The sequence below is a fragment of the Amia ocellicauda genome, chromosome 10, assembly GCF_036373705.1.
Source record: "Amia ocellicauda isolate fAmiCal2 chromosome 10, fAmiCal2.hap1, whole genome shotgun sequence".
Taxonomy (NCBI): domain Eukaryota; kingdom Metazoa; phylum Chordata; class Actinopteri; order Amiiformes; family Amiidae; genus Amia; species Amia ocellicauda.
In genome coordinates this window covers 42,741,662-42,767,649 of record NC_089859.1, presented here as the reverse complement: position 1 = coordinate 42,767,649, position 25,988 = coordinate 42,741,662, and the positions used below count along the sequence as shown (strand labels likewise).

Below are 25,988 nucleotides of genomic sequence, written 5' to 3'. Positions count from 1 at the left end.
CTGGCGGGTATTGACGGAATTTCCAGCAAAAAAAAAAAAAAAAAGAAAAATGGAGGGAAAAATATCAGTGTAGGAAAGGGTGTTGAAAGTAGCCGGGTACGTGTACAATTCTTCAATTATATCTCCTGCAGACTGAAAGAGAGTATTAAGAGCTACGATGAAGTTCCCAGGAGACGTAAAGAGCTTGCAGCACCTGGTATTTCTAGGAGGTCTCCCATCCAAGTACTGACCAGGCCCTGCCCCGTTTAGCTTCCGAGATCTGACGAGATCGGGCGCGTTAAGGACGGTGTGGCCACAAGCCAAGAGGCCTGGCTGCATAATGTCTCTTAAAGGCTGGCGGGTATTGACGGAACTGCCAGCAAACAAAAAAATTAAAAATGGAGGGAAAAATACCAGTGCAGCAAAGGGTGTTGAAAGTAGCCGGGTACGTGTACAATTCTTCAATTATATCTCCTCCAGACAGAAAGAGAGTATTAAGAGCTACGATGAAGTTCCCCAGGAGACGTAAAAAGCTGGCAGCACCTAGTTTTTCCAGGAGGTCTCACATTCAAGTACTGACCAGGTCCTGCCCCGTTTAGCTTCCAAGATCTGTTGAGATCGGGCGCGTTCAAGACGGTGTGGCCGCAAACCAAGAGGCCTGGCTGCATGATGTATCTTAAAGGCTGGCGGGTATTGACGGAACTTCCAGCAAAAAAAAAAAAAAAATAGAAAAATGGAGGGAAAAATATCAGTGCAGCAACGGGTGTTGACAGTAGCTGGGTACGTGTACAATACTTCAATTATATCTCCTCCAGACAGATAGAGAGTATTAAGAGCTAAGATAAAGTTACCCAGGAGACGAAAAAGCTTGCAGCACCAGGTACTTCCAGGAGGTCTCACATTCAAGTACTGACCAGGTCCTGCCCCGTTTAGCTTCCGAGATCTGACGAGATCGGGCGTGTTCAGGATGGTGTGGACGCAAGCCGAGATGTCTGGCTGCATGATGTCTCTTAAAGGCTGGCGGGTATTGACGGAACTGCCAGCAAACAAAAAAATTAAAAATGGAGGGAAAAATACCAGTGCAGCAAAGGGTGTTGAAAGTAGCCGGGTACATGTACAATTCTTCAATTATATCTCCTGCAGACTGAAAGAGAGTATTAAGAGCTACGATGAAGTTACCCAGGAGACGTAAAGAGCTTGCAGCACCTGGTATTTCTAGGAGGTCTCCCATCCAAGTACTGACCAGGCCCTGCCCCGTTTAGCTTCCGAGATCTGACGAGATCGGGCGCGTTAAGGACGGTGTGGCCGCAAGCCAAGAGGCCTGGCTGCATAATGTCTCTTAAAGGCTGGCGGGTATTGACGGAATTTCCAGCAAAAAAAAAAAAAAAAAAAAAGAAAAATGGAGGGAAAAATATCAGTGCAGGAAAGGGTGTTGAAAGTAGCCGGGTACGTGTACAATTCTTCAATTATATCTCCTCCAGACTGAAAGAGAGTATTAAGAGCTACGATAAAGTTACCCAGGAGACGTAAAAAGCTTGCATCACCTGGTATTTCCAGGAGGTCACCCATCCAAGTACTAACCAGGCCCTGGCCCGTTTAGTTTCCATGGTCTGACGAGATCGGGCACGTTCAGGACGGTGTGGCCGCAAGCCAAGAGGCCTGGCTGCATGATGTCTCTTAATGGCTGGAGGGTATTGACAGAACTTCCAGCAAAAAAAAATGAAAAAAGAAAAATGGAGGGAAAAATATCTGTGCAGTAAAGGGTGTTGAAAGTAGCCGGGAACGTGTACAATTCTTCAATTAAATCTCCTCCAGACAGAAAGAGAGTATTAAAAGCAACGACGAAGTTCCCCAGGTGACGTAAACAGCTTGCAGCACCTGGTACTTCCAGGAGGTCTCCCATCCAAGTACTGACCAGGTCCTGCCCCGTTTAGTTTCCGAGATCTGACGAGATTGGGGGCGTTTAGGACGGTGTGGCCGCAAGCCGAGAGGCCTGGCTGCATGATGTCTCTTAAAGGCTGGCGGGTATTGACGGAACTTCTAGCAAAAAAAAAAAACAAAAAAAAAAAAAGAAAAACGGAGGCAAAAATATCAGTGCAGCAAAGGGTGTTGAAAGTAGCCGGGTACGTGTACAATTCTTCAATTATATCTCCTCCAGACTGAAAGAGAGTATTAAGAGCTACGATGAAGTTTCCCAGGAGACGTAAAAAGCTTGCAGCACCTGGTATTTCCAGGATGTCAACAATCCAAGTACTGACCAGGCCCTGCCCCGTTTAGCTTCCGAGATCTGACGAGATTGGGGGCGTTTAGGACGGTGTGGTCGCAAGCAAGAGGCCTGACTGCATGATGTCTCTTAAAGGCTTGAGGGTATTGACGGAACTTCCAGCAAAAAAAAAATAAAAACAAAATAGAAAAATTGAGGGAAAAATATCAGTGCAGCAAAGGGTGTTGAAAGTAGCCGGGTACGTGTACAATTCTTCAATTAAATCTCCTCCAGACAGAAAGAGAGTATTAAAAGCAACGACGAAGTTCCCCAGGTGACGTAAACAGCTTGCAGCACCTGGTACTTCCAGGAGGTCTCCCATCCAAGTACTGACCAGGTCCTGCCCCGTTTAGTTTCCGAGAGCTGACGAGATTGGGGGCGTTTAGGACGGTGTGGCCGCAAGCCGAGAGGCCTGGCTGCATGATGTCTCTTAAAGGCTGGCGGGTATTGACGGAACTTCTAGCAAAAAAAAAAAAAAAAAAAAAAAAAAAGAAAAACGGAGGCAAAAATATCAGTGCAGCAAAGGGTGTTGAAAGTAGCCGGGTACGTGTACAATTCTTCAATTATATCTCCTCCAGACTGAAAGAGAGTATTAAGAGCTACGATGAAGTTACCCAGGAGACGTAAAAAGCTTGCAGCACCTGGTATTTCCAGGATGTCAACAATCCAAGTACTGACCAGGCCCTGCCCCGTTTAGCTTCCGAGATCTGACGAGATTGGGGGCGTTTAGGACGGTGTGGTCGCAAGCAAGAGGCCTGACTGCATGATGTCTCTTAAAGGCTTGAGGGTATTGACGGAACTTCCAGCAAATAAAAAATAAAAACAAAATAGAAAAATTGAGGGAAAAATATCAGTGCAGCAAAGGGTGTTGAAAGTAGTCGGGTACGTGTACAATTCTTCAATTATATCTCCTGGAGACAGAAAGAGAGTATTAAGAGCTACGATGAAGTTACCCAGGAGACGTAAAAAGCTTGCAGCACCTGGTATTTCTAGGAGGTCTCCCATCCAAGTACTGACCAGGCCCTGCCCCGTTTAGCTTCCGAGATCTGACGAGATCGGGCGCATTCAGGGCGGTGTGGCCACAAGCCGAAAGGGCTGGCTGCATGATGTCTCTTAAAGGTTGGCGGGTATTGACGGAACTTCCAGCAAAAAAAAAAAAAAAAAAAAATAGAAAAATGGAGGGAAAAATATCAGTGCAGGAAAGGGTGTTGAAAGTAGCCGGGTACGTGTACAATTCTTCAATTATATCTCCTGCAGACTGAAAGAGAGTATTAAGAGCTACGATAAAGTTACCCAGGAGACGTAAAAGCTTGCAGCACCTGGTATTTCCAGGTGGTCTCACATTCAAGTACTGACCAGGTCCTGCCCCGTTTAGCTTCCGAGATCTGACGATATCATGCGCATTCAGGACGGTGTGGCCGAAAGCCGAGAGGCCCGGCTGCATGATGTCTCTTTAAGGCTGGCGGGTATTGACGGAACTTCCAGCAAATAAAAAAAGAAAAAAGAAAAATGGAGGGAAAAATATCAGTGTAGCAAAGGGTTTTGAAAGTAGCCGGGTACGTGTACAATTCTTCAATAATATCTCCTACATACTGAAAGAGAGTATTAAGACCTATGATGAAGTTACCCAGGAGACGTAAAAAGCTTGCAGCACCTGGTATTTCCAGGAGGTCACCCATCCAAGTACTGACCAGGCCCTGCCCCGTTAGCTTCCGAGATCTGATGAGATCGGGCGCGTTCAGGACGGTGTGGCCGCAAGCCAAGAGGCCTGGCTGCATGATGTCTCTTAAAGGCTGGCGGGTATTGACGGAACTTCCAGCAAAAAAAAAAAAAAAAAAAAATGGAAAATGGAGGGAAAAATATCAGTGCAGCAAAGGCTGTTGAAAGTAGCCGGGTACGTGTACAATACTTCAATTATATCTCCTCCAGACTGAATGAGAGTATTAAGAGCTACGCTGAAGTTACCCAGGAGATGTAAAAAGCTTTCAGCACCTGGTATTTCCAGGAGGTCACCCATCCAATTACTGACCAGGACCTGCCCAGTTTTTCTTCCGAGATCTGACGAGATCTTGCGTCTTCAGGACGGTGTGGCCTCAAGCCAAGAGGCCTGGCTGCATGATGTCTCTTAAAGGCTGGAGGGTATTGATGGAATTCCTGCAAAAAACAAAAGAAAAAAGAAAAATGGAGGGATAAATATCAGTGCAGCAAAGCGTGTTGAAGGTAGCCGGGTACGTGTACAATTCTTCAATTATATCTCCTCCAGAAAGATAGAGAGTATTAAGAGCTACGATAAAGTTACCCAGGAGACGTAAAAGCTTGCAGCACTAGGTATTTCCAGGAGGTCTCACATTCAAGAAATGACCAGGTCCTGCCCCGTTTAGCTTCCGAGATCTGACGAGATCGGGCGCGTTCAGGACGGTGTGGCCACAAGCCGAAAGGCCTGGCTGCATGATGTCTCTTAAAGGCTGGCGGGTATTGACGGAATTTCCAGCAAAAAAAAAAAAAAAAAAAAAAAAGAAAAATGGAGGGAAAAATATCAGTGCAGGAAAGGGTGTTGAAAGTAGCCGGGTACGTGTACAATTCTTCAATTATATCTCCTGGAGACAGAAAGAGAGTATTAAGAGCTACGATGAAGTTACCCAGGAGACGTAAAAGGCTTGCAGCACCTGGTATTTCTAGGAGGTCTCCCATCCAAGTACTGACCAGGCCCTGCCCCGTTTAGCTTCCGAGATCTGACGAGATCGGGCGCATTCAGGACGGTGTGGCCGCAAGCCAAGAGGCCTGGCTGCATGATGTCTCTTAAAGGTTGGCGGGTATTGACGGAACTTCCAGCAAAAAAAAAAAAAAAAAAGAAAAATGGATGGAAAAATATCAGTGCAGCAAAGGGTGTTGACAGTAGCTGGGTACGTGTACAATTCTTCAATTATATCTCCTCCAGACAGAAAGAGAGAATTAAGAGCTACGATGAAGTTACCAGGAGACGTAAAAGCTTGCAGCACCAGGTATTTCCAGGAGGTCTCCCATCCAAGTACTGACCAGGTCCTGCCCCGTTTAGCTTCCGAGATCTTACGAGATCGGGCGCGTTCAGGATGGTGTGGCCGCAAGCCAAGATGGCTGGCTGCATGATGTCTCTTAAAGGCTGGCGGGTATTGACGGAACTGCCAGCGAAAAAAAAAAAGAAAAATGGATGGAAAAATATCAGTGCAGCAAAGGGTGTTGACAGTAGCTGGGTACGTGTACAATTCTTCAATTATATCTCCTCCAGACAGAAAGAGAGAATTAAGAGCTACGATAAAGTTACCCAGGAGACGTAAAAGCTTGCAGCACCAGGTATTTCCAGGAGGTCTCCCATCCAAGTACTGACCAGGTCCTGCCCCGTTTAGCTTCCGAGATCTTACGAGATCGGGCGCGTTCAGGACGGTGTGGCCGCAAGCCGAGAGGCCTGGCTGCATGATGTCTCTTAAAGGTTGGCGGGTATTGACGGAACTTCCAGCAAAAAAAAAAAAAAAAAGAAAAATGGATGGAAAAATATCAGTGCAGCAAAGGGTGTTGACAGTAGCTGGATACGTGTACAATACTTCAATTATATCTCCTCCAGACAGAGAGAGAGTATTAAGAGCTACGATAAAGTTACCCAGGAGACGTAAAAGCTTGCAGCACTAGGTATTTCCAGGAGGTCTCACATCCATGTACTGACCAGGTCCTGCCCCGTTTAGCTTCCGAGATCTGACGAGATCGGGCGCGTTCAAGATGGTGTGGCCGCAAGCCGAGATGCCTGGCTGCATGATGTCTCTTAAAGGCTGGCGGGTATTGACGGAACTGCCAGCCAAAAAAAAAAAGAAAAATAGAGGGAAATATACCAGTGCAGCAAAGGGTGTTGAAAGTAGCCGGGTACGTGTACAATTCTTCAATTATATCTCCTGGAGACAGAAAGAGAGTATTAAGAGCTACGATGAAGTTACCAGGAGACGTAAAAAGCTTGCAGCACCTGGTATTTCTAGGAGTTCTCCCATCCAAGTACTGACCAGGCCCTGCCCCGTTTAGCTTCCGAGATCTGACGAGATCGGGCGCGTTCAGGATGGTGTGGCCGCAAGCCAAGATGCCTGGCTGCATGATGTCTCTTAAAGGCTGGCGGGTATTGACGGAACTGCCAGCGAAAAAAAAAAAGAAAAATGGATGGAAAAATATCAGTGCAGCAAAGGGTGTTGACAGTAGCTGGGTACGTGTACAATTCTTCAATTATATCTCCTCCAGACAGAAAGAGAGAATTAAGAGCTACGATAAAGTTACCCAGGAGACGTAAAAGCTTGCAGCACCAGGTATTTCCAGGAGGTCTCCCATCCAAGTACTGACCAGGTCCTGCCCCGTTTAGCTTCCGAGATCTTACGAGATCGGGCGCGTTCAGGACGGTGTGGCCGCAAGCCGAGAGGCCTGGCTGCATGATGTCTCTTAAAGGTTGGCGGGTATTGACGGAACTTCCAGCAAAAAAAAAAAAAAAAAAAAAAAAAAAAAAAAGAAAAATGGATGGAAAAATATCAGTGCAGCAAAGGGTGTTGACAGTAGCTGGATACGTGTACAATACTTCAATTATATCTCCTCCAGACAGAGAGAGAGTATTAAGAGCTACGATAAAGTTACCCAGGAGACGTAAAAGCTTGCAGCACTAGGTATTTCCAGGAGGTCTCACATTCATGTACTGACCAGGTCCTGCCCCGTTTAGCTTCCGAGATCTGACGAGATCGGGCGCGTTCAGGATGGTGTGGCCGCAAGCCGAGATGCCTGGCTGCATGATGTCTCTTAAAGGCTGGCGGGTATTGACGGAACTGCCAGCCAAAAAAAAAAAGAAAAATAGAGGGAAATATACCAGTGCAGCAAAGGGTGTTGAAAGTAGCCGGGTACGTGTACAATTCTTCAATTATATCTCCTGGAGACAGAAAGAGAGTATTAAGAGCTACGATGAAGTTACCAGGAGACGTAAAAAGCTTGCAGCACCTGGTATTTCTAGGAGTTCTCCCATCCAAGTACTGACCAGGCCCTGCCCCGTTTAGCTTCCGAGATCTGACGAGATCGGGCGCGTTCAGGATGGTGTGGCCGCAAGCCAAGATGCCTGGCTGCATGATGTCTCTTAAAGGCTGGCGGGTATTGACGGAACTGCCAGCGAAAAAAAAAAAGAAAAATGGATGGAAAAATATCAGTGCAGCAAAGGGTGTTGACAGTAGCTGGGTACGTGTACAATTCTTCAATTATATCTCCTCCAGACAGAAAGAGAGAATTAAGAGCTACGATAAAGTTACCCAGGAGACGTAAAAGCTTGCAGCACCTGGTATTTCCAGGAGGTCTCACATTCAAGTACTGACCAGGTCCTGCCCCGTTTAGCTTCCGAGATCTGACAAGATCGGGCGCGTTCAGGACGGTGTGGCCGCAAGCCGAAATGTCTGGCTGCATGATGTCTCTTAAAGGCTGGCGGGTATTGACGGAACTGCCAGCAAAAAAAAAAAAGAAAAATAGAGGGAAATTTACCAGTGCAGCAAAGGGTGTTGAAAGTAGCCGGGTACGTGTACAATTCTTCAATTATATCTCCTGGAGACTGAAAGAGAGTATTAAGAGCTATGATGAAGTTACCCAGGAGACGTAAAAAGCTTGCAGCACCTGGTATTTCCAGGAGGTCACCCATCCAAGTACTGACCAGGCCCTGCCCCGTTAGCTTCCGAGATCTGATGAGATCGGGCGCGTTCAGGACGGTGTGGCCGCAAGCCAAGAGGCCTGGCAGCATGATGTCTCTTAAAGGCTGGCGGGTATTGATGGAACTTCCAGCAAAAAAAAAAAAAAAAAAAAAGAAAAATGGACGGAAAAATATCAGTGCAGCAAAGGCTGTTGAAAGTAGCCGGGTACGTGTACAATTCTTCAATTATATCTCCTCCAGACAGATAGAGAGTATTAAGAGCTACGATGAAGTTTCCCAGGAGACGTAAAAAGCTTGCAGCACCAGGTATTTCCAGGAGGTCTCCCATCCAAGTACTGATGAGGCCCTGCCCCGTTTAGCTTCCGAGATCTAACGAGATCGGGCGTGTTCAGGACGGTGTGGCCGCAAGCCAAGAGGCCGGGCTGCATGATGTCTCTTAAAGGCTGGCGGGTATTGACGGAACTTCCAGCAAAAAATAAAAAATAAATAAATAGAAAAATGGAGGGAAAAATATCAGTGTAGGACAGGGTGTTGAAAGTAGCCGTGTACATGTACAATTCTTCAATTATATCTCCTCCAGACTGAATGAGAGTATTAAGAGCTACGCTGAAGTTACCCAGGAGATGTAAAAAGCCTTCAGCACCTGGTATTTCCAGGAGGTCACCCATCCAATTACTGACCAGGCCCTGCCCAGTTTTTCTTCCGAGATCTGACGAGATCTTGCGTCTTCAGGACGGTGTGGCCTCAAGCCAAGAGGCCTGGCTGCATGATGTCTCTTAAAGGCTGGAGGGTATTGATGGAACTTCCAGCAAAAAACAAAAGAAAAAAGAAAAATGGAGGGAAAAATATCAGTGCAGCATAGCGTGTTGAAGGTAGCCGGGTACGTGTACAATACTTCAATTATATCTCCTCCAGACAGATAGAGAGTATTAAGAGCTACGATAAAGTTACCCAGGAGACGTAAAAGCTTGCAGCACCAGGTATTTCCAGGAGGTCTCACATTCAAGTACTGACCAGGTCCTGCCCCGTTTAGCTTCCGAGATCTGACGAGATCGGGCGCGTTCAGGACGGTGTGGCCGCAAGCCGAGATGTCTGGCTGCATGATGTCTCTTAAAGGCTGGCGGGTATTGACGGAACTGCCAGCAAAAAAAAAAAAGAAAAATAGAGGGAAATATACCAGTGCAGCAAAGGCTGATGAAAGTAGCCGGGTACGTGTACAATTTCTCAATTATAACACCTCCAGACAGATAGAGAGTATTAAGAGCTACGATGAAATTTCCCAGGAGACGTAAAAAGCTTGCAGCACCAGGTATTTCCTGGAGGTCTCCCATCCAAGTACTGACCAGGCCCTGCCCCGTTTAGTTTCCGAGATCTGACGAGATCGGGCGCATTCAGGACGGTGTGGCCACAAGCCGAGAGGCCTGGCTGCATGATGTCTCTTAAAGGTTGGCGGGTATTGACGGAACTTCCAGCAAAAAAAAAAAAAAAAAAAAAAAAAAAATGGATGGAAAAATATCAGTGCAGCAAAGGGTGTTGACAGTAGCTGGGTACGTGTACAATACTTCAATTATGTCTCCTCCAGACAGAAAGAGAGTATTAAGAGCTACGATGAAGTTACCCAGGAGACGTAAAAAGCTTGCAGCACCTGGTATTTCTAGGAGGTCAGCCATCCAAGTACTGACCAGGCCCTGCCCCATTTAGCTTCCGAGATCTTACGAGATCGGGCGCATTCAGGACGGTGTGGCCACAAGCCGAGAGGCCTGGCTGCATGATGTCTCTTAAAGGTTGGCGGATATTGACGAACTTCCAGCAAAAAAAAAAAAGAAAAATGGAGGGAAAAATATCAGTGCAGCAAAGGCTGTTGAAAGTAGCCGTGTACGTGTACAATACTTCAATTATATCTCCTCCAGACAGAAAGAGAGTACTAAGAGCTACGATGAAGTTACCCAGGAGACAAAAAAGCTTGCAGCACCAGGTATTTCCAGGAAGTCACCCATCCAAGTACTGACCAGGCCCTGCCCCTTTTACCTTCCGAGATCTGACGAGATCGGGCGCGTTCAGGACGGTGTGGCCGCAAGCCAAGAGGCCTGGCTGCATGATGTCTCTTAAAGGCTGGCAAGTATTGACGGAACTTCCAGCAAAAAAAAAAAAAAAAAAGAAAAATGGATGGAAAAATATCAGTGCAGCAAAGGGTGTTGACAGTAGCTGGGTACGTGTACAATACTTCAATTATATCTCCTCCAGACAGATAGAGAGTATTAAGAGCTACGATAAAGTTACCCAGGAGACGTAAAAGCTTGCAGCACCAGGTATTTCCAGGAGGTCTCACATTCATGTACCGACCAGGTCCTGCCCCGTTTAGCTTCCAAGATCTGACGAGATCGGGCGAGTTCAGGATGGTGTGGCCGCAAGCCGAGATGCCTGGCTGCATGATGTCTCTTAAAGGCTGGCGGGTATTGACGGAATTTCCAGCAAAAAAAAAAAAAAAAAAAAAGAAAAATGAAGGGAAAAATATCAGTGCAGGAAAGGGTGTTGAAAGTAGCCGGGTACGTGTACAATTCTTCAATTATATCTCCTGGAGACAGAAAGAGAGTATTAAGAGCTACGATGAAGTTACCAGGAGACGTAAAAAGCTTGCAGCACCTGGTATTTCTAGGAGTTCTCCCATCCAAGTACTGACCAAGCCCTGCCCCGTTTAGCTTCCGAGATCTGACGAGATCGGGCGCGTTCAGGATGGTGTGGCCGCAAGCCAAGATGCCTGGCTGCATGATGTCTCTTAAAGGCTGGCGGGTATTGACGGAACTGCCAACGAAAAAAAAAAAGAAAAATGGATGGAAAAATATCAGTGCAGCAAAGGGTGTTGACAGTAGCTGGATACGTGTACAATACTTCAATTATATCTCCTCCAGACAGAGAGAGAGTATTAAGAGCTACGATAAAGTTACCCAGGAGACGTAAAAGCTTGCAGCACCTGGTATTTCCAGGAGGTCTCACATTCAAGTACTGACCAGGTCCTGCCCCGTTTAGCTTCCGAGATCTGACAAGATCGGGCGCGTTCAGGACGGTGTGGCCGCAAGCCGAGATGTCTGGCTGCATGATGTCTCTTAAAGGCTGGCGGGTATTGACGGAACTGCCAGCAAAAAAAAAAAAGAAAAATAGAGGGAAATTTACCAGTGCAGCAAAGGGTGTTGAAAGTAGCCGGGTACGTGTACAATTCTTCAATTATATCTCCTGGAGACAGAAAGAGAGTATTAAGAGCTACGATAAAGTTACCCAGGAGACGTAAAAGCTTGCAGCACCTGGTATTTCCAGGAGGTCTCACATTCAAGTACTGACCAAGTCCTGCACCGTTTAGTTTCCGAGATCTGACGATATCATGCGCGTTCAGGACGGTGTGCCCGAAAGCCGAGAGGCCCGGCTGCATGATGTCTCTTTAAGGCTGGCGGGTATTGATGGAACTTCCAGCAAAAAAAAAAAGAAAAAAGAAAAATGGAGGGAAAAATATCAGTGCAGCAAAGGGTTTTGAAAGTAGCCGGGTACGTGTACAATTCTTCAATAATATCTCCTACAGACTGAAAGAGAGTATTAAGAGCTATGATGAAGTTACCCAGGAGACGTAAAAAGCTTGCAGCACCTGGTATTTTTAGGAGGTCACCCATCCAAGTACTGACCAGGCCCTGCCCCGTTAGCTTCCGAGATCTGATGAGATCGGGCGCGCTCAGGACGGTGTGGCTGCAAGCCAAGAGGCCTGGCAGCATGATGTCTCTTAAAGGCTGGCGGGTATTGACGGAACTTCCAACAAAAAAAAAAAAAAAAAAAAAGAAAAATGGACGGAAAAATATCAGTGCAGCAAAGGCTGTTGAAAGTAGCCGGGTACGTGTACAATTCTTCAATTATATCTCCTCCAGACAGATAGAGAGTATTAAGAGCTACGATGAAGTTTCCCAGGAGACGTAAAAAGCTTGCAGCACCAGGTATTTCCAGGAGGTCTCCCATCCAAGTACTGATGAGGCCCTGCCCCGTTTAGCTTCCGAGATCTAACGAGATCGGGCGTGTTCAGGACGGTGTGGCCGCAAGCCAAGAGGCCGGGCTGCATGATGTCTCTTAAAGGCTGGCGGGTATTGACGGAACTTCCAGCAAAAAATAAAAAATAAATAAATAGAAAAATGGAGGGAAAAATATCAGTGTAGGACAGGGTGTTGAAAGTAGCCGTGTACATGTACAATTCTTCAATTATATCTCCTCCAGACTGAATGAGAGTATTAAGAGCTACGCTGAAGTTACCCAGGAGATGTAAAAAGCCTTCAGCACCTGGTATTTCCAGGAGGTCACCCATCCAATTACTGACCAGGCCCTGCCCAGTTTTTCTTCCAAGATCTGACGAGATCTTGCGTCTTCAGGACGGTGTGGCCTCAAGCCAAGAGGCCTGGCTGCATGATGTCTCTTAAAGGCTGGAGGGTATTGATGGAACTTCCAGCAAAAAACAAAAGAAAAAAGAAAAATGGAGGGAAAAATATCAGTGCAGCATAGCGTGTTGAAGGTAGCCGGGTACGTGTACAATTCTTCAATTATATCTCCTCCAGACAGATAGAGAGTATTAAGAGCTACGATAAAGTTACCCAGGAGACGTAAAAGCTTGCAGCACCAGGTATTTCCAGGAGGTCTCACATTCAAATACTGACCAGGTCCTGCCCCGTTTAGCTTCCGAGATCTGACGAGATCGGGCGCGTTCAGGACGGTGTGGCCGCAAGCCGAGATGTCTGGCTGCATGATGTCTCTTAAAGGCTGGCGGGTATTGACGGAACTGCCAGCAAAAAAAAAAAAGAAAAATAGAGGGAAATATACCAGTGCAGCAAAGGCTGATGAAAGTAGCCGGGTACGTGTACAATTTCTCAATTATAACACCTCCAGACAGATAGAGAGTATTAAGAGCTACGATGAAGTTTCCCAGGAGACGTAAAAAGCTTGCAGCACCAGGTATTTCCTGGAGGTCTCCCATCCAAATACTGACCAGGCCCTGCCCCGTTTAGTTTCCGAGATCTGACGAGATCGGGCGCGTTCAGGACGGTGTGGCCACAAGCCAAGAGGCCTGGCTGCATGATGTCTCTTAAAGACTGACGGGTATTGACGGAACTTCCAGCAAAAAAAAAATGGATAAAGAAAAATGGAGGGAAAAATATCAGTGCAGCAACGGGTGTTGACAGTAGCTGGGTACGTGTACAATACTTCAATTATATCTCCTCCAGACAGATAGAGAGTATTAAGAGCTAAGATAAAGTTACCCAGGAGACGTTAAAGCTTGCAGCACCAGGTATTTCCAGGAGGTCTCACATTCAAGTACTGACCAGGTCCTGCCCCGTTTAGCTTCCGAGATCTGACGAGATCGGGCGTGTTCAGGATGGTGTGGCCGCAAGCCGAGATGTCTGGCTGCATGATGTCTCTTAAAGGCTGGCGGGTATTGACGGAATTTCCAGCAAAAAAAAAAAAAAAAAAGAAAAATGGAGGGAAAAATATCAGTGTAGGAAAGGGTGTTGAAAGTAGCCGGGTACGTGTACAATTCTTCAATTATATCTCCTGCAGACTGAAAGAGAGTATTAAGAGCTACGATGAAGTTACCCAGGAGACGTAAAGAGCTTGCAGCAACTGGTATTTCTAGGAGGTCTCCCATCCAAGTACTGACCAGGCCCTGCCCCGTTTAGCTTCCGAGATCTGACGAGATCGGGCGCGTTAAGGACGGTGTGGCCGCAAGCCAAGAGGCCTGGCTGCATAATGTCTCTTAAAGGCTGGCGGGTATTGACGGAACTGCCAGCAAACAAAAAAATTAACAATGGAGGGAAAAATACCAGTGCAGCAAAGGGTGTTGAAAGTAGCCGGGTACGTGTACAATTCTTCAATTATATCTCCTCCAGACAGAAAGAGAGTATTAAGAGCTACGATGAAGTTCCCCAGGAGACGTAAAAAGCTGGCAGCACCTAGTTTTTCCAGGAGGTCTCACATTCAAGTACTGACCAGGTCCTGCCCCGTTTAGCTTCCAAGATCTGTTGAGATCGGGCGCGTTCAAGACGGTGTGGCCGCAAACCAAGAGGCCTGGCTGCATGATGTATCTTAAAGGCTGGCGGGTATTGACGGAACTTCCAGCAAAAAAAAAAAAAAAATAGAAAAATGGAGGGAAAAATATCAGTGCAGCAACGGGTGTTGACAGTAGCTGGGTACGTGTACAATACTTCAATTATATCTCCTCCAGACAGATAGAGAGTATTAAGAGCTAAGATAAAGTTACCCAGGAGACGTAAAAGCTTGCAGCACCAGGTACTTCCAGGAGGTCTCACATTCAAGTACTGACCAGGTCCTGCCCCGTTTAGCTTCCGAGATCTGACGAGATCGGGCGTGTTCAGGATGGTGTGGCCGCAAGCCGAGATGTCTGGCTGCATGATGTCTCTTAAAGGCTGGCGGGTATTGACGGAACTGCCAGCAAACAAAAAAATTAAAAATGGAGGGAAAAATACCAGTGCAGCAAAGGGTGTTGAAAGTAGCCGGGTACATGTACAATTCTTCAATTATATCTCCTGCAGACTGAAAGAGAGTATTAAGAGCTACGATGAAGTTACCCAGGAGACGTAAAGAGCTTGCAGCACCTGGTATTTCTAGGAGGTCTCCCATCCAAGTACTGACCAGGCCCTGCCCCGTTTAGCTTCCGAGATCTGACGAGATCGGGCGCGTTAAGGACGGTGTGGCCGCAAGCCAAGAGGCCTGGCTGCATAATGTCTCTTAAAGGCTGGCGGGTATTGACGGAACTGCCAGCAAACAAAAAAATTAAAAATGGAGGGAAAAATACCAGTGCAGCAAAGGGTGTTGAAAGTAGCCGGGTACGTGTACAATTCTTCAATTATATCTCCTCCAGACAGAAAGAGAGTATTAAGAGATACGATAAAGTTACCCAGGAGACGTAAAAAGCTTGCATCACCTGGTATTTCCAGGAGGTCACCCATTCAAGTACTAACCAGGCCCTGGCCCGTTTAGTTTCCAAGGTCTGACGAGATCGGGCGCGTTCAGGACGGTGTGGCCGCAAGCCAAGAGGCCTGGCTGCATGATGTCTCTAAATGGCTGGAGGGTATTGACAGAACTTCCAGCAAAAAAAAATGAAAAAAGAAAAATGGAGGGAAAAATATCTGTGCAGTAAAGGGTGTTGAAAGTAGCCGGGTACGTGTACAATTCTTCAATTAAATCTCCTCCAGACAGAAAGAGAGTATTAAAAGCAACGACGAAGTTCCCCAGGTGACGTAAACAGCTTGCAGCACCTGGTACTTCCAGGAGGTCTCCCATCCAAGTACTGACCAGGTCCTGCCCCGTTTAGTTTCCGAGATCTGACGAGATTGGGGGCGTTTAGGACGGTGTGGCCGCAAGCCGAGAGGCCTGGCTGCATGATGTCTCTTAAAGGCTGGCGGGTATTGACGGAACTTCTAGCAAAAAAAAAAAAAAAAAAAAAAAAAAAGAAAAATGGAGGCAAAAATATCAGTGCAGCAAAGGGTGTTGAAAGTAGCCGGGTACGTGTACAATTCTTCAATTATATCTCCTCCAGACTGAAAGAGAGTATTAAGAGCTACGATGAAGTTTCCCAGGAGACGTAAAAAGCTTGCAGCACCTGGTATTTCCAGGAGGTCACCCATCCAATTACTGACCAGGACCTGCCCAGTTTTTCTTCCGAGATCTGACGAGATCTTGCGTCTTCAGGACGGTGTGGCCTCAAGCCAAGAGGCCTGGCTGCATGATGTCTCTTAAAGGCTGGAGGGTATTGATGGAATTCCTGCAAAAAACAAAAGAAAAAAGAAAAATGGAGGGATAAATATCAGTGCAGCAAAGCGTGTTGAAGGTAGCCGGGTACGTGTACAATTCTTCAATTATATCTCCTCCAGACAGATAGAGAGTATTAAGAGCTACGATAAAGTTACCCAGGAGACGTAAAAGCTTGCAGCACTAGGTATTTCCAGGAGGTCTCACATTCAAGAAATGACCAGGTCCTGCCCCGTTTAGCTTCCGAGATCTGACGAGATCGGGCGCGTTCAGGACGGTGTGGCCACAAGCCGAAAGGCCTGGCTGCATGATGTCTCTTAAAGGCTGGCGGGTATTGACGGAATTTCCAGCAAAAAAAAAAAAAAAAAGAAAAATGGAGGGAAAAATATCAGTGTAGGAAAGGGTGTTGAAAGTAGCCGGGTACGTGTACAATTCTTCAATTATATCTCCTGCAGACTGAAAGAGAGTATTAAGAGCTACGATGAAGTTCCCAGGAGACGTAAAGAGCTTGCAGCACCTGGTATTTCTAGGAGGTCTCCCATCCAAGTACTGACCAGGCCCTGCCCCGTTTAGCTTCCGAGATCTGACGAGATCGGGCGCGTTAAGGACGGTGTGGCCACAAGCCAAGAGGCCTGGCTGCATAATGTCTCTTAAAGGCTGGCGGGTATTGACGGAACTGCCAGCAAACAAAAAAATTAAAAATGGAGGGAAAAATACCAGTGCAGCAAAGGGTGTTGAAAGTAGCCGGGTACGTGTACAATTCTTCAATTATATCTCCTCCAGACAGAAAGAGAGTATTAAGAGCTACGATGAAGTTCCCCAGGAGACGTAAAAAGCTGGCAGCACCTAGTTTTTCCAGGAGGTCTCACATTCAAGTACTGACCAGGTCCTGCCCCGTTTAGCTTCCAAGATCTGTTGAGATCGGGCGCGTTCAAGACGGTGTGGCCGCAAACCAAGAGGCCTGGCTGCATGATGTATCTTAAAGGCTGGCGGGTATTGACGGAACTTCCAGCAAAAAAAAAAAAAAAATAGAAAAATGGAGGGAAAAATATCAGTGCAGCAACGGGTGTTGACAGTAGCTGGGTACGTGTACAATACTTCAATTATATCTCCTCCAGACAGATAGAGAGTATTAAGAGCTAAGATAAAGTTACCCAGGAGACGAAAAAGCTTGCAGCACCAGGTACTTCCAGGAGGTCTCACATTCAAGTACTGACCAGGTCCTGCCCCGTTTAGCTTCCGAGATCTGACGAGATCGGGCGTGTTCAGGATGGTGTGGACGCAAGCCGAGATGTCTGGCTGCATGATGTCTCTTAAAGGCTGGCGGGTATTGACGGAACTGCCAGCAAACAAAAAAATTAAAAATGGAGGGAAAAATACCAGTGCAGCAAAGGGTGTTGAAAGTAGCCGGGTACATGTACAATTCTTCAATTATATCTCCTGCAGACTGAAAGAGAGTATTAAGAGCTACGATGAAGTTACCCAGGAGACGTAAAGAGCTTGCAGCACCTGGTATTTCTAGGAGGTCTCCCATCCAAGTACTGACCAGGCCCTGCCCCGTTTAGCTTCCGAGATCTGACGAGATCGGGCGCGTTAAGGACGGTGTGGCCGCAAGCCAAGAGGCCTGGCTGCATAATGTCTCTTAAAGGCTGGCGGGTATTGACGGAATTTCCAGCAAAAAAAAAAAAAAAAAAAAAGAAAAATGGAGGGAAAAATATCAGTGCAGGAAAGGGTGTTGAAAGTAGCCGGGTACGTGTACAATTCTTCAATTATATCTCCTCCAGACTGAAAGAGAGTATTAAGAGCTACGATAAAGTTACCCAGGAGACGTAAAAAGCTTGCATCACCTGGTATTTCCAGGAGGTCACCCATCCAAGTACTAACCAGGCCCTGGCCCGTTTAGTTTCCAAGGTCTGACGAGATCGGGCACGTTCAGGACGGTGTGGCCGCAAGCCAAGAGGCCTGGCTGCATGATGTCTCTTAATGGCTGGAGGGTATTGACAGAACTTCCAGCAAAAAAAAATGAAAAAAGAAAAATGGAGGGAAAAATATCTGTGCAGTAAAGGGTGTTGAAAGTAGCCGGGAACGTGTACAATTCTTCAATTAAATCTCCTCCAGACAGAAAGAGAGTATTAAAAGCAACGACGAAGTTCCCCAGGTGACGTAAACAGCTTGCAGCACCTGGTACTTCCAGGAGGTCTCCCATCCAAGTACTGACCAGGTCCTGCCCCGTTTAGTTTCCGAGATCTGACGAGATTGGGGGCGTTTAGGACGGTGTGGCCGCAAGCCGAGAGGCCTGGCTGCATGATGTCTCTTAAAGGCTGGCGGGTATTGACGGAACTTCTAGCAAAAAAAAAAAACAAAAAAAAAAAAAGAAAAACGGAGGCAAAAATATCAGTGCAGCAAAGGGTGTTGAAAGTAGCCGGGTACGTGTACAATTCTTCAATTATATCTCCTCCAGACTGAAAGAGAGTATTAAGAGCTACGATGAAGTTTCCCAGGAGACGTAAAAAGCTTGCAGCACCTGGTATTTCCAGGATGTCAACAATCCAAGTACTGACCAGGCCCTGCCCCGTTTAGCTTCCGAGATCTGACGAGATTGGGGGCGTTTAGGACGGTGTGGTCGCAAGCAAGAGGCCTGACTGCATGATGTCTCTTAAAGGCTTGAGGGTATTGACGGAACTTCCAGCAAAAAAAAAATAAAAACAAAATAGAAAAATTGAGGGAAAAATATCAGTGCAGCAAAGGGTGTTGAAAGTAGCCGGGTACGTGTACAATTCTTCAATTAAATCTCCTCCAGACAGAAAGAGAGTATTAAAAGCAACGACGAAGTTCCCCAGGTGACGTAAACAGCTTGCAGCACCTGGTACTTCCAGGAGGTCTCCCATCCAAGTACTGACCAGGTCCTGCCCCGTTTAGTTTCCGAGAGCTGACGAGATTGGGGGCGTTTAGGACGGTGTGGCCGCAAGCCGAGAGGCCTGGCTGCATGATGTCTCTTAAAGGCTGGCGGGTATTGACGGAACTTCTAGCAAAAAAAAAAAAAAAAAAAAAAAAAAAGAAAAACGGAGGCAAAAATATCAGTGCAGCAAAGGGTGTTGAAAGTAGCCGGGTACGTGTACAATTCTTCAATTATATCTCCTCCAGACTGAAAGAGAGTATTAAGAGCTACGATGAAGTTACCCAGGAGACGTAAAAAGCTTGCAGCACCTGGTATTTCCAGGATGTCAACAATCCAAGTACTGACCAGGCCCTGCCCCGTTTAGCTTCCGAGATCTGACGAGATTGGGGGCGTTTAGGACGGTGTGGTCGCAAGCAAGAGGCCTGACTGCATGATGTCTCTTAAAGGCTTGAGGGTATTGACGGAACTTCCAGCAAATAAAAAATAAAAACAAAATAGAAAAATTGAGGGAAAAATATCAGTGCAGCAAAGGGTGTTGAAAGTAGTCGGGTACGTGTACAATTCTTCAATTATATCTCCTGGAGACAGAAAGAGAGTATTAAGAGCTACGATGAAGTTACCCAGGAGACGTAAAAAGCTTGCAGCACCTGGTATTTCTAGGAGGTCTCCCATCCAAGTACTGACCAGGCCCTGCCCCGTTTAGCTTCCGAGATCTGACGAGATCGGGCGCATTCAGGGCGGTGTGGCCACAAGCCGAAAGGGCTGGCTGCATGATGTCTCTTAAAGGTTGGCGGGTATTGACGGAACTTCCAGCAAAAAAAAAAAAAAAAAAAAATAGAAAAATGGAGGGAAAAATATCAGTGCAGGAAAGGGTGTTGAAAGTAGCCGGGTACGTGTACAATTCTTCAATTATATCTCCTGCAGACTGAAAGAGAGTATTAAGAGCTACGATAAAGTTACCCAGGAGACGTAAAAGCTTGCAGCACCTGGTATTTCCAGGTGGTCTCACATTCAAGTACTGACCAGGTCCTGCCCCGTTTAGCTTCCGAGATCTGACGATATCATGCGCATTCAGGACGGTGTGGCCGAAAGCCGAGAGGCCCGGCTGCATGATGTCTCTTTAAGGCTGGCGGGTATTGACGGAACTTCCAGCAAATAAAAAAAGAAAAAAGAAAAATGGAGGGAAAAATATCAGTGTAGCAAAGGGTTTTGAAAGTAGCCGGGTACGTGTACAATTCTTCAATAATATCTCCTACATACTGAAAGAGAGTATTAAGACCTATGATGAAGTTACCCAGGAGACGTAAAAAGCTTGCAGCACCTGGTATTTCCAGGAGGTCACCCATCCAAGTACTGACCAGGCCCTGCCCCGTTAGCTTCCGAGATCTGATGAGATCGGGCGCGTTCAGGACGGTGTGGCCGCAAGCCAAGAGGCCTGGCTGCATGATGTCTCTTAAAGGCTGGCGGGTATTGACGGAACTTCCAGCAAAAAAAAAAAAAAAAAAAAATGGAAAATGGAGGGAAAAATATCAGTGCAGCAAAGGCTGTTGAAAGTAGCCGGGTACGTGTACAATACTTCAATTATATCTCCTCCAGACTGAATGAGAGTATTAAGAGCTACGCTGAAGTTACCCAGGAGATGTAAAAAGCTTTCAGCACCTGGTATTTCCAGGAGGTCACCCATCCAATTACTGACCAGGACCTGCCCAGTTTTTCTTCCGAGATCTGACGAGATCTTGCGTCTTCAGGACGGTGTGGCCTCAAGCCAAGAGGCCTGGCTGCATGATGTCTCTTAAAGGCTGGAGGGTATTGATGGAATTCCTGCAAAAAACAAAAGAAAAAAGAAAAATGGAGGGATAAATATCAGTGCAGCAAAGCGTGTTGAAGGTAGCCGGGTACGTGTACAATTCTTCAATTATATCTCCTCCAGAAAGATAGAGAGTATTAAGAGCTACGATAAAGTTACCCAGGAGACGTAAAAGCTTGCAGCACTAGGTATTTCCAGGAGGTCTCACATTCAAGAAATGACCAGGTCCTGCCCCGTTTAGCTTCCGAGATCTGACGAGATCGGGCGCGTTCAGGACGGTGTGGCCACAAGCCGAAAGGCCTGGCTGCATGATGTCTCTTAAAGGCTGGCGGGTATTGACGGAATTTCCAGCAAAAAAAAAAAAAAAAAAAAAAAAGAAAAATGGAGGGAAAAATATCAGTGCAGGAAAGGGTGTTGAAAGTAGCCGGGTACGTGTACAATTCTTCAATTATATCTCCTGGAGACAGAAAGAGAGTATTAAGAGCTACGATGAAGTTACCCAGGAGACGTAAAAGGCTTGCAGCACCTGGTATTTCTAGGAGGTCTCCCATCCAAGTACTGACCAGGCCCTGCCCCGTTTAGCTTCCGAGATCTGACGAGATCGGGCGCATTCAGGACGGTGTGGCCGCAAGCCAAGAGGCCTGGCTGCATGATGTCTCTTAAAGGTTGGCGGGTATTGACGGAACTTCCAGCAAAAAAAAAAAAAAAAAAGAAAAATGGATGGAAAAATATCAGTGCAGCAAAGGGTGTTGACAGTAGCTGGGTACGTGTACAATTCTTCAATTATATCTCCTCCAGACAGAAAGAGAGAATTAAGAGCTACGATGAAGTTACCAGGAGACGTAAAAGCTTGCAGCACCAGGTATTTCCAGGAGGTCTCCCATCCAAGTACTGACCAGGTCCTGCCCCGTTTAGCTTCCGAGATCTTACGAGATCGGGCGCGTTCAGGATGGTGTGGCCGCAAGCCAAGATGGCTGGCTGCATGATGTCTCTTAAAGGCTGGCGGGTATTGACGGAACTTCCAACAAAAAAAAAAAAAAAAAAAAAGAAAAATGGACGGAAAAATATCAGTGCAGCAAAGGCTGTTGAAAGTAGCCGGGTACGTGTACAATTCTTCAATTATATCTCCTCCAGACAGATAGAGAGTATTAAGAGCTACGAAGAAGTTTCCCAGGAGACGTAAAAAGCTTGCAGCACCAGGTATTTCCAGGAGGTCTCCCATCCAAGTACTGATGAGGCCCTGCCCCGTTTAGCTTCCGAGATCTAACGAGATCGGGCGTGTTCAGGACGGTGTGGCCGCAAGCCAAGAGGCCGGGCTGCATGATGTCTCTTAAAGGCTGGCGGGTATTGACGGAACTTCCAGCAAAAAATAAAAAATAAATAAATAGAAAAATGGAGGGAAAAATATCAGTGTAGGACAGGGTGTTGAAAGTAGCCGTGTACATGTACAATTCTTCAATTATATCTCCTCCAGACTGAATGAGAGTATTAAGAGCTACGCTGAAGTTACCCAGGAGATGTAAAAAGCCTTCAGCACCTGGTATTTCCAGGAGGTCACCCATCCAATTACTGACCAGGCCCTGCCCAGTTTTTCTTCCAAGATCTGACGAGATCTTGCGTCTTCAGGACGGTGTGGCCTCAAGCCAAGAGGCCTGGCTGCATGATGTCTCTTAAAGGCTGGAGGGTATTGATGGAACTTCCAGCAAAAAACAAAAGAAAAAAGAAAAATGGAGGGAAAAATATCAGTGCAGCATAGCGTGTTGAAGGTAGCCGGGTACGTGTACAATTCTTCAATTATATCTCCTCCAGACAGATAGAGAGTATTAAGAGCTACGATAAAGTTACCCAGGAGACGTAAAAGCTTGCAGCACCAGGTATTTCCAGGAGGTCTCACATTCAAATACTGACCAGGTCCTGCCCCGTTTAGCTTCCGAGATCTGACGAGATCGGGCGCGTTCAGGACGGTGTGGCCGCAAGCCGAGATGTCTGGCTGCATGATGTCTCTTAAAGGCTGGCGGGTATTGACGGAACTGCCAGCAAAAAAAAAAAAGAAAAATAGAGGGAAATATACCAGTGCAGCAAAGGCTGATGAAAGTAGCCGGGTACGTGTACAATTTCTCAATTATAACACCTCCAGACAGATAGAGAGTATTAAGAGCTACGATGAAGTTTCCCAGGAGACGTAAAAAGCTTGCAGCACCAGGTATTTCCTGGAGGTCTCCCATCCAAGTACTGACCAGGCCCTGCCCCGTTTAGTTTCCGAGATCTGACGAGATCGGGCGCGTTCAGGACGGTGTGGCCACAAGCCAAGAGGCCTGGCTGCATGATGTCTCTTAAAGACTGACGGGTATTGACGGAACTTCCAGCAAAAAAAAAATGGATAAAGAAAAATGGAGGGAAAAATATCAGTGCAGCAATGGGTGTTGAAAGTAGCCGGGTATGTGTACAATACTTCAATTATATCTCCTCCAGACAGAAAGAGAGTATTAAGAGCTACGATGAACTCACCTAAAGGATTATTAGGAACACCATTCTAATACTGTGTTTGACCCCCTTTCGCCTTCAGAACTGCTTTAATTCTACGTGGCATTGCTTCAACAAGGTGCTGAAAGCATTCTTTAGAAATGTTGGCCCATATTGATAGGATAGCATCTTGCAGTTGATGGAGATTTGTGGGATGCACATCCAGGGCACGAAGCTCCCGTTCCACCACATCCCAAAGATGCTCTATTGGGTTGAGATCTGGTGACTGTGGGGGCCAGTTTAGTACAGTGAACTCATTGTCATGTTCAAGAAACCAATTTGAAATGATTCGACCTTTGTGACATGGTGCATTATCCTGCTGGAAGTAGCCATCAGAGGATGGGTACATGGTGGTCAAAAAGGGATGGACATGGTCAGAAACAATGCTCAGGTAGGCCGTAGCATTTAAACGATGCCCAATTGGCACTAGGGGCCTAAAGTGTGCCAAGAAGACATCCCCCACACCATTACACCACCACCACCAGCCTGCACAGTGGTAACAAGACATGATGGATCCATGTTCTCATTCTGTTTACGCCAAATTCTGACTCTACCATCTGAATGTCTCACCTCTTTTTCCTATTTGTAGTGGAGATGAGTGGTACCCGGTGGGGTCTTCTGCTGTTGTAGCCCATCTGCCTCAAGGTTGTACGTGTTGTGGCTTCACAAATGCTTTGCTGCATACCTTGTTTGTAACGAGTGGTTATTTCAGTCAAAGTTGCTCTTCTATCAGCTTGAATCAGTCGGCCCATTCTCCTCTGACCTCTAGCATCAACAAGGCATTTTCGCCCACAGGACTGCCGCATACTGGATGTTTTTCCCTTTTCACACCATTCTTTGTAAACCCTAGAAATGGTTGTGCGTGAAAATCCCAGTAACTGAGCAGATTGTGAAATACTCAGACCGGCCCGTCTGGCACCAACAACCATGCCACGCTCAAAATTGCTTAAATCACCTTTCATTCCCATTCAGACATTCAGTTTGGAGTTCAGGAGATTGTCTTGACCAGGACCACACCCCTAAATGCATTGAAGCAACTGCCATGTGATTGGTTGATTAGATAATTGCATTAATGAGAAATTGAACAGGTGTTCCTAATAATCCTTTAGGTGAGTGTATATGTATGTATGTGTATGTATGTCCAATTGCTTTGACAATACAAATGAAATGAATTGAGAGAGAGAGAGAGAGAGAGAGAGAGAGAGAGGAATATGAGCTCCTTAAAAACATTTGTTTTTATACATAAGCGGATTTAATTTGTGATTTACAAATGAATATATAGCACTATAAACATACACAGAAGACATGGAATAGAAATTCAGAAGAAAAAGTATTCAAAAAATAATAATTTTAAGAGAAACACAAAAAGAAGAAAGCAGAGAGACAGTTCAGGAAGAAAAGTCAGAAAAGAAAAGCTGAAGACAAGAATTGGAGGTAAGAGACAAATAATTAAACAAAAAAATATGTATTAATAAAATAAATAAGCATTCTCAGTAGTTGACTCAGCCAATGAAAATGCAGAGCTCCGATTTGAATAGAGTGACAGTAGGAGAGAGCCCAACTGCCACTGAGACTGATAGAAATCTATCGAACAGCAGTCTGACTGCAGAGCTGCCTTTTGAAATCCGATACCCTGAAGACATTCGCTCTGCACAGGCTAAGAAGGACTACAAACAAGCTGTGATGAGAGCATCTCCTGAGACCCTCATCCTAGACTACACCGGTAAAGGAGAAAACAGGGTCAAGAACAATCTACTGTTCTACACCGCCTTTCACAAAACCCTGTGCCAGACATACCCCAATAACAACAAGAGGGGCATTAGCAGAGGCAGGCAGATCTCAGTGCTGGTAGAGAAAGACACAGACAGTGTGATGCTCACTTTTAATGTATACCACAACGGGACCATCATGGTGCAGGGCAGCGAGAGCAGCCTGGACCAATTAGCTCTCGGCTTCCACACCTCAAAGCAGCAGACTGAGGTAGAGAAACAAGAGCCAGAGCCGGCCACCCTGCAGTCTGCCCCCAGCCACACGGAGCCAGACAGTGCCCCATCTCCCACAGACTGCCCCCCTGTCTCCCCAAAACTCTCCAGCAACATTAAAACACTAAAGGAATGCCTATCAGTGCTGGAGCTGGAGTTTGCGGAGTTCAGGGAGCAGACCTTGAGCACCCTGGCCCAGACCTCCTTGTGTGATCAGCTCCGGGATGAGATGCACAGACTAAAGATGCAGCACAAGGCTGAGATCCATGAGCTGAGAGCAGCAGTGAGAGACCTGGAGGAGCAGAGCCAAACCCTGAGGACGGAGCTGCGCAGAGCGAGGGAGGAGCTGACCTGGACACCCCAGCACAGCTAGCTGAGGAGCCTGCAGAGCCAGCTGGAGGAGCTAAGAGAGGAGCTACACATCACTGGAGCACAGAGACTGCACTGCACTGACCCCACAACACCTCCAACCCCTGACGCACCCACTGATCCACCCACACTCCCCACCACTCCTGACACCCCCACTATCACCAGACCTGCCACTAATACACAAACCCCTGAAACGCCACTCCCTCAAAACACACCCGCTGCCCCCACCACTCCCGACGCAAACCCGGAGTGGCAGGTCAACACAGAGGTGGTCATTCTGAGCGACTCCAATGGGAAGTTCCTGGATGAGAGGTGCCTCTTCCCTGGGCGAAAAGTGGAAAAGCTTTGGTGCCCGACAGCACAGAGAGCCCTGGAGCTGCTCTCCAAGAGGAGGCTGTGCCAGGTCAAACACATCCTCATCCACACCGGCACTAACGACCTGAGTGCCCGCAGGGGCGATGTGGCCTCAGCCCTGAGACAGGTGGCAACGAAAGCCACAGAGGAATTCCCAACTGCCAAAATCACCATCTCCACACTGCTGCCCCGCACAGACGTGCCCCTGCACATCATCCAGGCCATCAACGCAGAAGTGTCCCGAATATGTGCCCTCCTCCCCAACGTACACCTGGCACACCACTGAGACATCCAGCCACATCACCTGTATGACCACGTCCACCTCAACAAGACGGGTG

At 46.7% G+C, this 25,988-nt stretch overlaps 23 non-coding genes and 42 pseudogenes across 23 annotated transcripts; all 65 read right to left on the bottom strand.

Annotated features, from left to right (window-relative positions):
- Positions 1 to 181: 181 nt before the first annotated feature.
- On the bottom strand, positions 182 to 300 carry LOC136762554 (5S ribosomal RNA). Its single transcript, XR_010820750.1, has one exon. It is a non-coding gene; the product is annotated as a 5S ribosomal RNA (ribosomal RNA).
- Positions 301 to 510: 210 nt separating this feature from the next.
- Positions 511 to 629, bottom strand: LOC136762073 (uncharacterized; annotated as a pseudogene).
- A 215-nt stretch (positions 630 to 844) lies between these two features.
- Positions 845 to 963, bottom strand: LOC136761471 (uncharacterized; annotated as a pseudogene).
- Positions 964 to 1,173: 210 nt separating this feature from the next.
- Positions 1,174 to 1,292, bottom strand: LOC136762427 (5S ribosomal RNA). Its single transcript, XR_010820626.1, has one exon. It is a non-coding gene; the product is annotated as a 5S ribosomal RNA (ribosomal RNA).
- A 219-nt stretch (positions 1,293 to 1,511) lies between these two features.
- Positions 1,512 to 1,630, bottom strand: LOC136761407 (uncharacterized; annotated as a pseudogene).
- Positions 1,631 to 1,845: 215 nt separating this feature from the next.
- On the bottom strand, positions 1,846 to 1,964 carry LOC136761618 (uncharacterized; annotated as a pseudogene).
- A 224-nt stretch (positions 1,965 to 2,188) lies between these two features.
- On the bottom strand, positions 2,189 to 2,307 carry LOC136761642 (uncharacterized; annotated as a pseudogene).
- Positions 2,308 to 2,527: 220 nt separating this feature from the next.
- LOC136761868 (uncharacterized) lies at positions 2,528 to 2,646 on the bottom strand (annotated as a pseudogene).
- A 225-nt stretch (positions 2,647 to 2,871) lies between these two features.
- LOC136761641 (uncharacterized) lies at positions 2,872 to 2,990 on the bottom strand (annotated as a pseudogene).
- Positions 2,991 to 3,210: 220 nt separating this feature from the next.
- LOC136762387 (5S ribosomal RNA) lies at positions 3,211 to 3,329 on the bottom strand. Its single transcript, XR_010820587.1, has one exon. It is a non-coding gene; the product is annotated as a 5S ribosomal RNA (ribosomal RNA).
- Positions 3,330 to 3,549: 220 nt separating this feature from the next.
- LOC136762176 (uncharacterized) lies at positions 3,550 to 3,668 on the bottom strand (annotated as a pseudogene).
- Positions 3,669 to 3,884: 216 nt separating this feature from the next.
- Positions 3,885 to 4,002, bottom strand: LOC136762381 (5S ribosomal RNA). The gene has a single exon (XR_010820581.1). It is a non-coding gene; the product is annotated as a 5S ribosomal RNA (ribosomal RNA).
- A 220-nt stretch (positions 4,003 to 4,222) lies between these two features.
- Positions 4,223 to 4,341, bottom strand: LOC136762240 (uncharacterized; annotated as a pseudogene).
- Positions 4,342 to 4,555: 214 nt separating this feature from the next.
- On the bottom strand, positions 4,556 to 4,674 carry LOC136762043 (uncharacterized; annotated as a pseudogene).
- Positions 4,675 to 4,896: 222 nt separating this feature from the next.
- Positions 4,897 to 5,015, bottom strand: LOC136762558 (5S ribosomal RNA). Its single transcript, XR_010820754.1, has one exon. It is a non-coding gene; the product is annotated as a 5S ribosomal RNA (ribosomal RNA).
- A 214-nt stretch (positions 5,016 to 5,229) lies between these two features.
- LOC136762366 (5S ribosomal RNA) lies at positions 5,230 to 5,348 on the bottom strand. Its single transcript, XR_010820567.1, has one exon. It is a non-coding gene; the product is annotated as a 5S ribosomal RNA (ribosomal RNA).
- A 209-nt stretch (positions 5,349 to 5,557) lies between these two features.
- LOC136762416 (5S ribosomal RNA) lies at positions 5,558 to 5,676 on the bottom strand. The gene has a single exon (XR_010820615.1). It is a non-coding gene; the product is annotated as a 5S ribosomal RNA (ribosomal RNA).
- A 214-nt stretch (positions 5,677 to 5,890) lies between these two features.
- On the bottom strand, positions 5,891 to 6,009 carry LOC136761566 (uncharacterized; annotated as a pseudogene).
- Positions 6,010 to 6,218: 209 nt separating this feature from the next.
- LOC136760619 (5S ribosomal RNA) lies at positions 6,219 to 6,337 on the bottom strand. The gene has a single exon (XR_010820239.1). It is a non-coding gene; the product is annotated as a 5S ribosomal RNA (ribosomal RNA).
- A 209-nt stretch (positions 6,338 to 6,546) lies between these two features.
- On the bottom strand, positions 6,547 to 6,665 carry LOC136762415 (5S ribosomal RNA). The gene has a single exon (XR_010820614.1). It is a non-coding gene; the product is annotated as a 5S ribosomal RNA (ribosomal RNA).
- Positions 6,666 to 6,894: 229 nt separating this feature from the next.
- Positions 6,895 to 7,013, bottom strand: LOC136761570 (uncharacterized; annotated as a pseudogene).
- Positions 7,014 to 7,222: 209 nt separating this feature from the next.
- Positions 7,223 to 7,341, bottom strand: LOC136760618 (5S ribosomal RNA). Its single transcript, XR_010820238.1, has one exon. It is a non-coding gene; the product is annotated as a 5S ribosomal RNA (ribosomal RNA).
- Positions 7,342 to 7,550: 209 nt separating this feature from the next.
- Positions 7,551 to 7,669, bottom strand: LOC136761248 (uncharacterized; annotated as a pseudogene).
- A 210-nt stretch (positions 7,670 to 7,879) lies between these two features.
- LOC136762379 (5S ribosomal RNA) lies at positions 7,880 to 7,997 on the bottom strand. The gene has a single exon (XR_010820580.1). It is a non-coding gene; the product is annotated as a 5S ribosomal RNA (ribosomal RNA).
- A 219-nt stretch (positions 7,998 to 8,216) lies between these two features.
- Positions 8,217 to 8,335, bottom strand: LOC136760770 (uncharacterized; annotated as a pseudogene).
- A 221-nt stretch (positions 8,336 to 8,556) lies between these two features.
- Positions 8,557 to 8,675, bottom strand: LOC136762188 (uncharacterized; annotated as a pseudogene).
- Positions 8,676 to 8,890: 215 nt separating this feature from the next.
- Positions 8,891 to 9,009, bottom strand: LOC136760861 (uncharacterized; annotated as a pseudogene).
- Positions 9,010 to 9,219: 210 nt separating this feature from the next.
- Positions 9,220 to 9,338, bottom strand: LOC136760615 (5S ribosomal RNA). The gene has a single exon (XR_010820235.1). It is a non-coding gene; the product is annotated as a 5S ribosomal RNA (ribosomal RNA).
- A 220-nt stretch (positions 9,339 to 9,558) lies between these two features.
- Positions 9,559 to 9,677, bottom strand: LOC136760969 (uncharacterized; annotated as a pseudogene).
- Positions 9,678 to 9,885: 208 nt separating this feature from the next.
- Positions 9,886 to 10,004, bottom strand: LOC136760739 (uncharacterized; annotated as a pseudogene).
- A 215-nt stretch (positions 10,005 to 10,219) lies between these two features.
- On the bottom strand, positions 10,220 to 10,338 carry LOC136761898 (uncharacterized; annotated as a pseudogene).
- Positions 10,339 to 10,556: 218 nt separating this feature from the next.
- Positions 10,557 to 10,675, bottom strand: LOC136760885 (uncharacterized; annotated as a pseudogene).
- A 209-nt stretch (positions 10,676 to 10,884) lies between these two features.
- Positions 10,885 to 11,003, bottom strand: LOC136761245 (uncharacterized; annotated as a pseudogene).
- A 544-nt stretch (positions 11,004 to 11,547) lies between these two features.
- On the bottom strand, positions 11,548 to 11,665 carry LOC136760878 (uncharacterized; annotated as a pseudogene).
- A 219-nt stretch (positions 11,666 to 11,884) lies between these two features.
- LOC136760769 (uncharacterized) lies at positions 11,885 to 12,003 on the bottom strand (annotated as a pseudogene).
- A 555-nt stretch (positions 12,004 to 12,558) lies between these two features.
- On the bottom strand, positions 12,559 to 12,677 carry LOC136760608 (5S ribosomal RNA). The gene has a single exon (XR_010820228.1). It is a non-coding gene; the product is annotated as a 5S ribosomal RNA (ribosomal RNA).
- Positions 12,678 to 12,887: 210 nt separating this feature from the next.
- LOC136762566 (5S ribosomal RNA) lies at positions 12,888 to 13,006 on the bottom strand. The gene has a single exon (XR_010820762.1). It is a non-coding gene; the product is annotated as a 5S ribosomal RNA (ribosomal RNA).
- A 215-nt stretch (positions 13,007 to 13,221) lies between these two features.
- On the bottom strand, positions 13,222 to 13,340 carry LOC136760892 (uncharacterized; annotated as a pseudogene).
- Positions 13,341 to 13,556: 216 nt separating this feature from the next.
- LOC136760888 (uncharacterized) lies at positions 13,557 to 13,675 on the bottom strand (annotated as a pseudogene).
- Positions 13,676 to 13,885: 210 nt separating this feature from the next.
- On the bottom strand, positions 13,886 to 14,004 carry LOC136762072 (uncharacterized; annotated as a pseudogene).
- Positions 14,005 to 14,219: 215 nt separating this feature from the next.
- Positions 14,220 to 14,338, bottom strand: LOC136761031 (uncharacterized; annotated as a pseudogene).
- A 210-nt stretch (positions 14,339 to 14,548) lies between these two features.
- On the bottom strand, positions 14,549 to 14,667 carry LOC136762426 (5S ribosomal RNA). The gene has a single exon (XR_010820625.1). It is a non-coding gene; the product is annotated as a 5S ribosomal RNA (ribosomal RNA).
- A 210-nt stretch (positions 14,668 to 14,877) lies between these two features.
- On the bottom strand, positions 14,878 to 14,996 carry LOC136761286 (uncharacterized; annotated as a pseudogene).
- A 215-nt stretch (positions 14,997 to 15,211) lies between these two features.
- On the bottom strand, positions 15,212 to 15,330 carry LOC136761617 (uncharacterized; annotated as a pseudogene).
- A 225-nt stretch (positions 15,331 to 15,555) lies between these two features.
- On the bottom strand, positions 15,556 to 15,674 carry LOC136762066 (uncharacterized; annotated as a pseudogene).
- Positions 15,675 to 15,888: 214 nt separating this feature from the next.
- LOC136762042 (uncharacterized) lies at positions 15,889 to 16,007 on the bottom strand (annotated as a pseudogene).
- Positions 16,008 to 16,221: 214 nt separating this feature from the next.
- LOC136762553 (5S ribosomal RNA) lies at positions 16,222 to 16,340 on the bottom strand. Its single transcript, XR_010820749.1, has one exon. It is a non-coding gene; the product is annotated as a 5S ribosomal RNA (ribosomal RNA).
- Positions 16,341 to 16,550: 210 nt separating this feature from the next.
- On the bottom strand, positions 16,551 to 16,669 carry LOC136762071 (uncharacterized; annotated as a pseudogene).
- Positions 16,670 to 16,884: 215 nt separating this feature from the next.
- On the bottom strand, positions 16,885 to 17,003 carry LOC136761470 (uncharacterized; annotated as a pseudogene).
- Positions 17,004 to 17,213: 210 nt separating this feature from the next.
- LOC136762425 (5S ribosomal RNA) lies at positions 17,214 to 17,332 on the bottom strand. Its single transcript, XR_010820624.1, has one exon. It is a non-coding gene; the product is annotated as a 5S ribosomal RNA (ribosomal RNA).
- Positions 17,333 to 17,551: 219 nt separating this feature from the next.
- Positions 17,552 to 17,670, bottom strand: LOC136760873 (uncharacterized; annotated as a pseudogene).
- A 215-nt stretch (positions 17,671 to 17,885) lies between these two features.
- Positions 17,886 to 18,004, bottom strand: LOC136761616 (uncharacterized; annotated as a pseudogene).
- Positions 18,005 to 18,228: 224 nt separating this feature from the next.
- Positions 18,229 to 18,347, bottom strand: LOC136761639 (uncharacterized; annotated as a pseudogene).
- Positions 18,348 to 18,567: 220 nt separating this feature from the next.
- Positions 18,568 to 18,686, bottom strand: LOC136761867 (uncharacterized; annotated as a pseudogene).
- A 225-nt stretch (positions 18,687 to 18,911) lies between these two features.
- Positions 18,912 to 19,030, bottom strand: LOC136761638 (uncharacterized; annotated as a pseudogene).
- A 220-nt stretch (positions 19,031 to 19,250) lies between these two features.
- LOC136762375 (5S ribosomal RNA) lies at positions 19,251 to 19,369 on the bottom strand. The gene has a single exon (XR_010820576.1). It is a non-coding gene; the product is annotated as a 5S ribosomal RNA (ribosomal RNA).
- Positions 19,370 to 19,589: 220 nt separating this feature from the next.
- LOC136762175 (uncharacterized) lies at positions 19,590 to 19,708 on the bottom strand (annotated as a pseudogene).
- Positions 19,709 to 19,924: 216 nt separating this feature from the next.
- Positions 19,925 to 20,042, bottom strand: LOC136762378 (5S ribosomal RNA). The gene has a single exon (XR_010820579.1). It is a non-coding gene; the product is annotated as a 5S ribosomal RNA (ribosomal RNA).
- Positions 20,043 to 20,262: 220 nt separating this feature from the next.
- On the bottom strand, positions 20,263 to 20,381 carry LOC136762239 (uncharacterized; annotated as a pseudogene).
- Positions 20,382 to 20,595: 214 nt separating this feature from the next.
- LOC136762041 (uncharacterized) lies at positions 20,596 to 20,714 on the bottom strand (annotated as a pseudogene).
- Positions 20,715 to 20,936: 222 nt separating this feature from the next.
- On the bottom strand, positions 20,937 to 21,055 carry LOC136762546 (5S ribosomal RNA). The gene has a single exon (XR_010820743.1). It is a non-coding gene; the product is annotated as a 5S ribosomal RNA (ribosomal RNA).
- Positions 21,056 to 21,269: 214 nt separating this feature from the next.
- LOC136762365 (5S ribosomal RNA) lies at positions 21,270 to 21,388 on the bottom strand. Its single transcript, XR_010820566.1, has one exon. It is a non-coding gene; the product is annotated as a 5S ribosomal RNA (ribosomal RNA).
- A 219-nt stretch (positions 21,389 to 21,607) lies between these two features.
- Positions 21,608 to 21,726, bottom strand: LOC136760768 (uncharacterized; annotated as a pseudogene).
- A 555-nt stretch (positions 21,727 to 22,281) lies between these two features.
- LOC136760607 (5S ribosomal RNA) lies at positions 22,282 to 22,400 on the bottom strand. The gene has a single exon (XR_010820227.1). It is a non-coding gene; the product is annotated as a 5S ribosomal RNA (ribosomal RNA).
- A 210-nt stretch (positions 22,401 to 22,610) lies between these two features.
- Positions 22,611 to 22,729, bottom strand: LOC136760648 (5S ribosomal RNA). The gene has a single exon (XR_010820266.1). It is a non-coding gene; the product is annotated as a 5S ribosomal RNA (ribosomal RNA).
- Between the last annotated feature and the right edge of the window lie 3,259 nt (positions 22,730 to 25,988).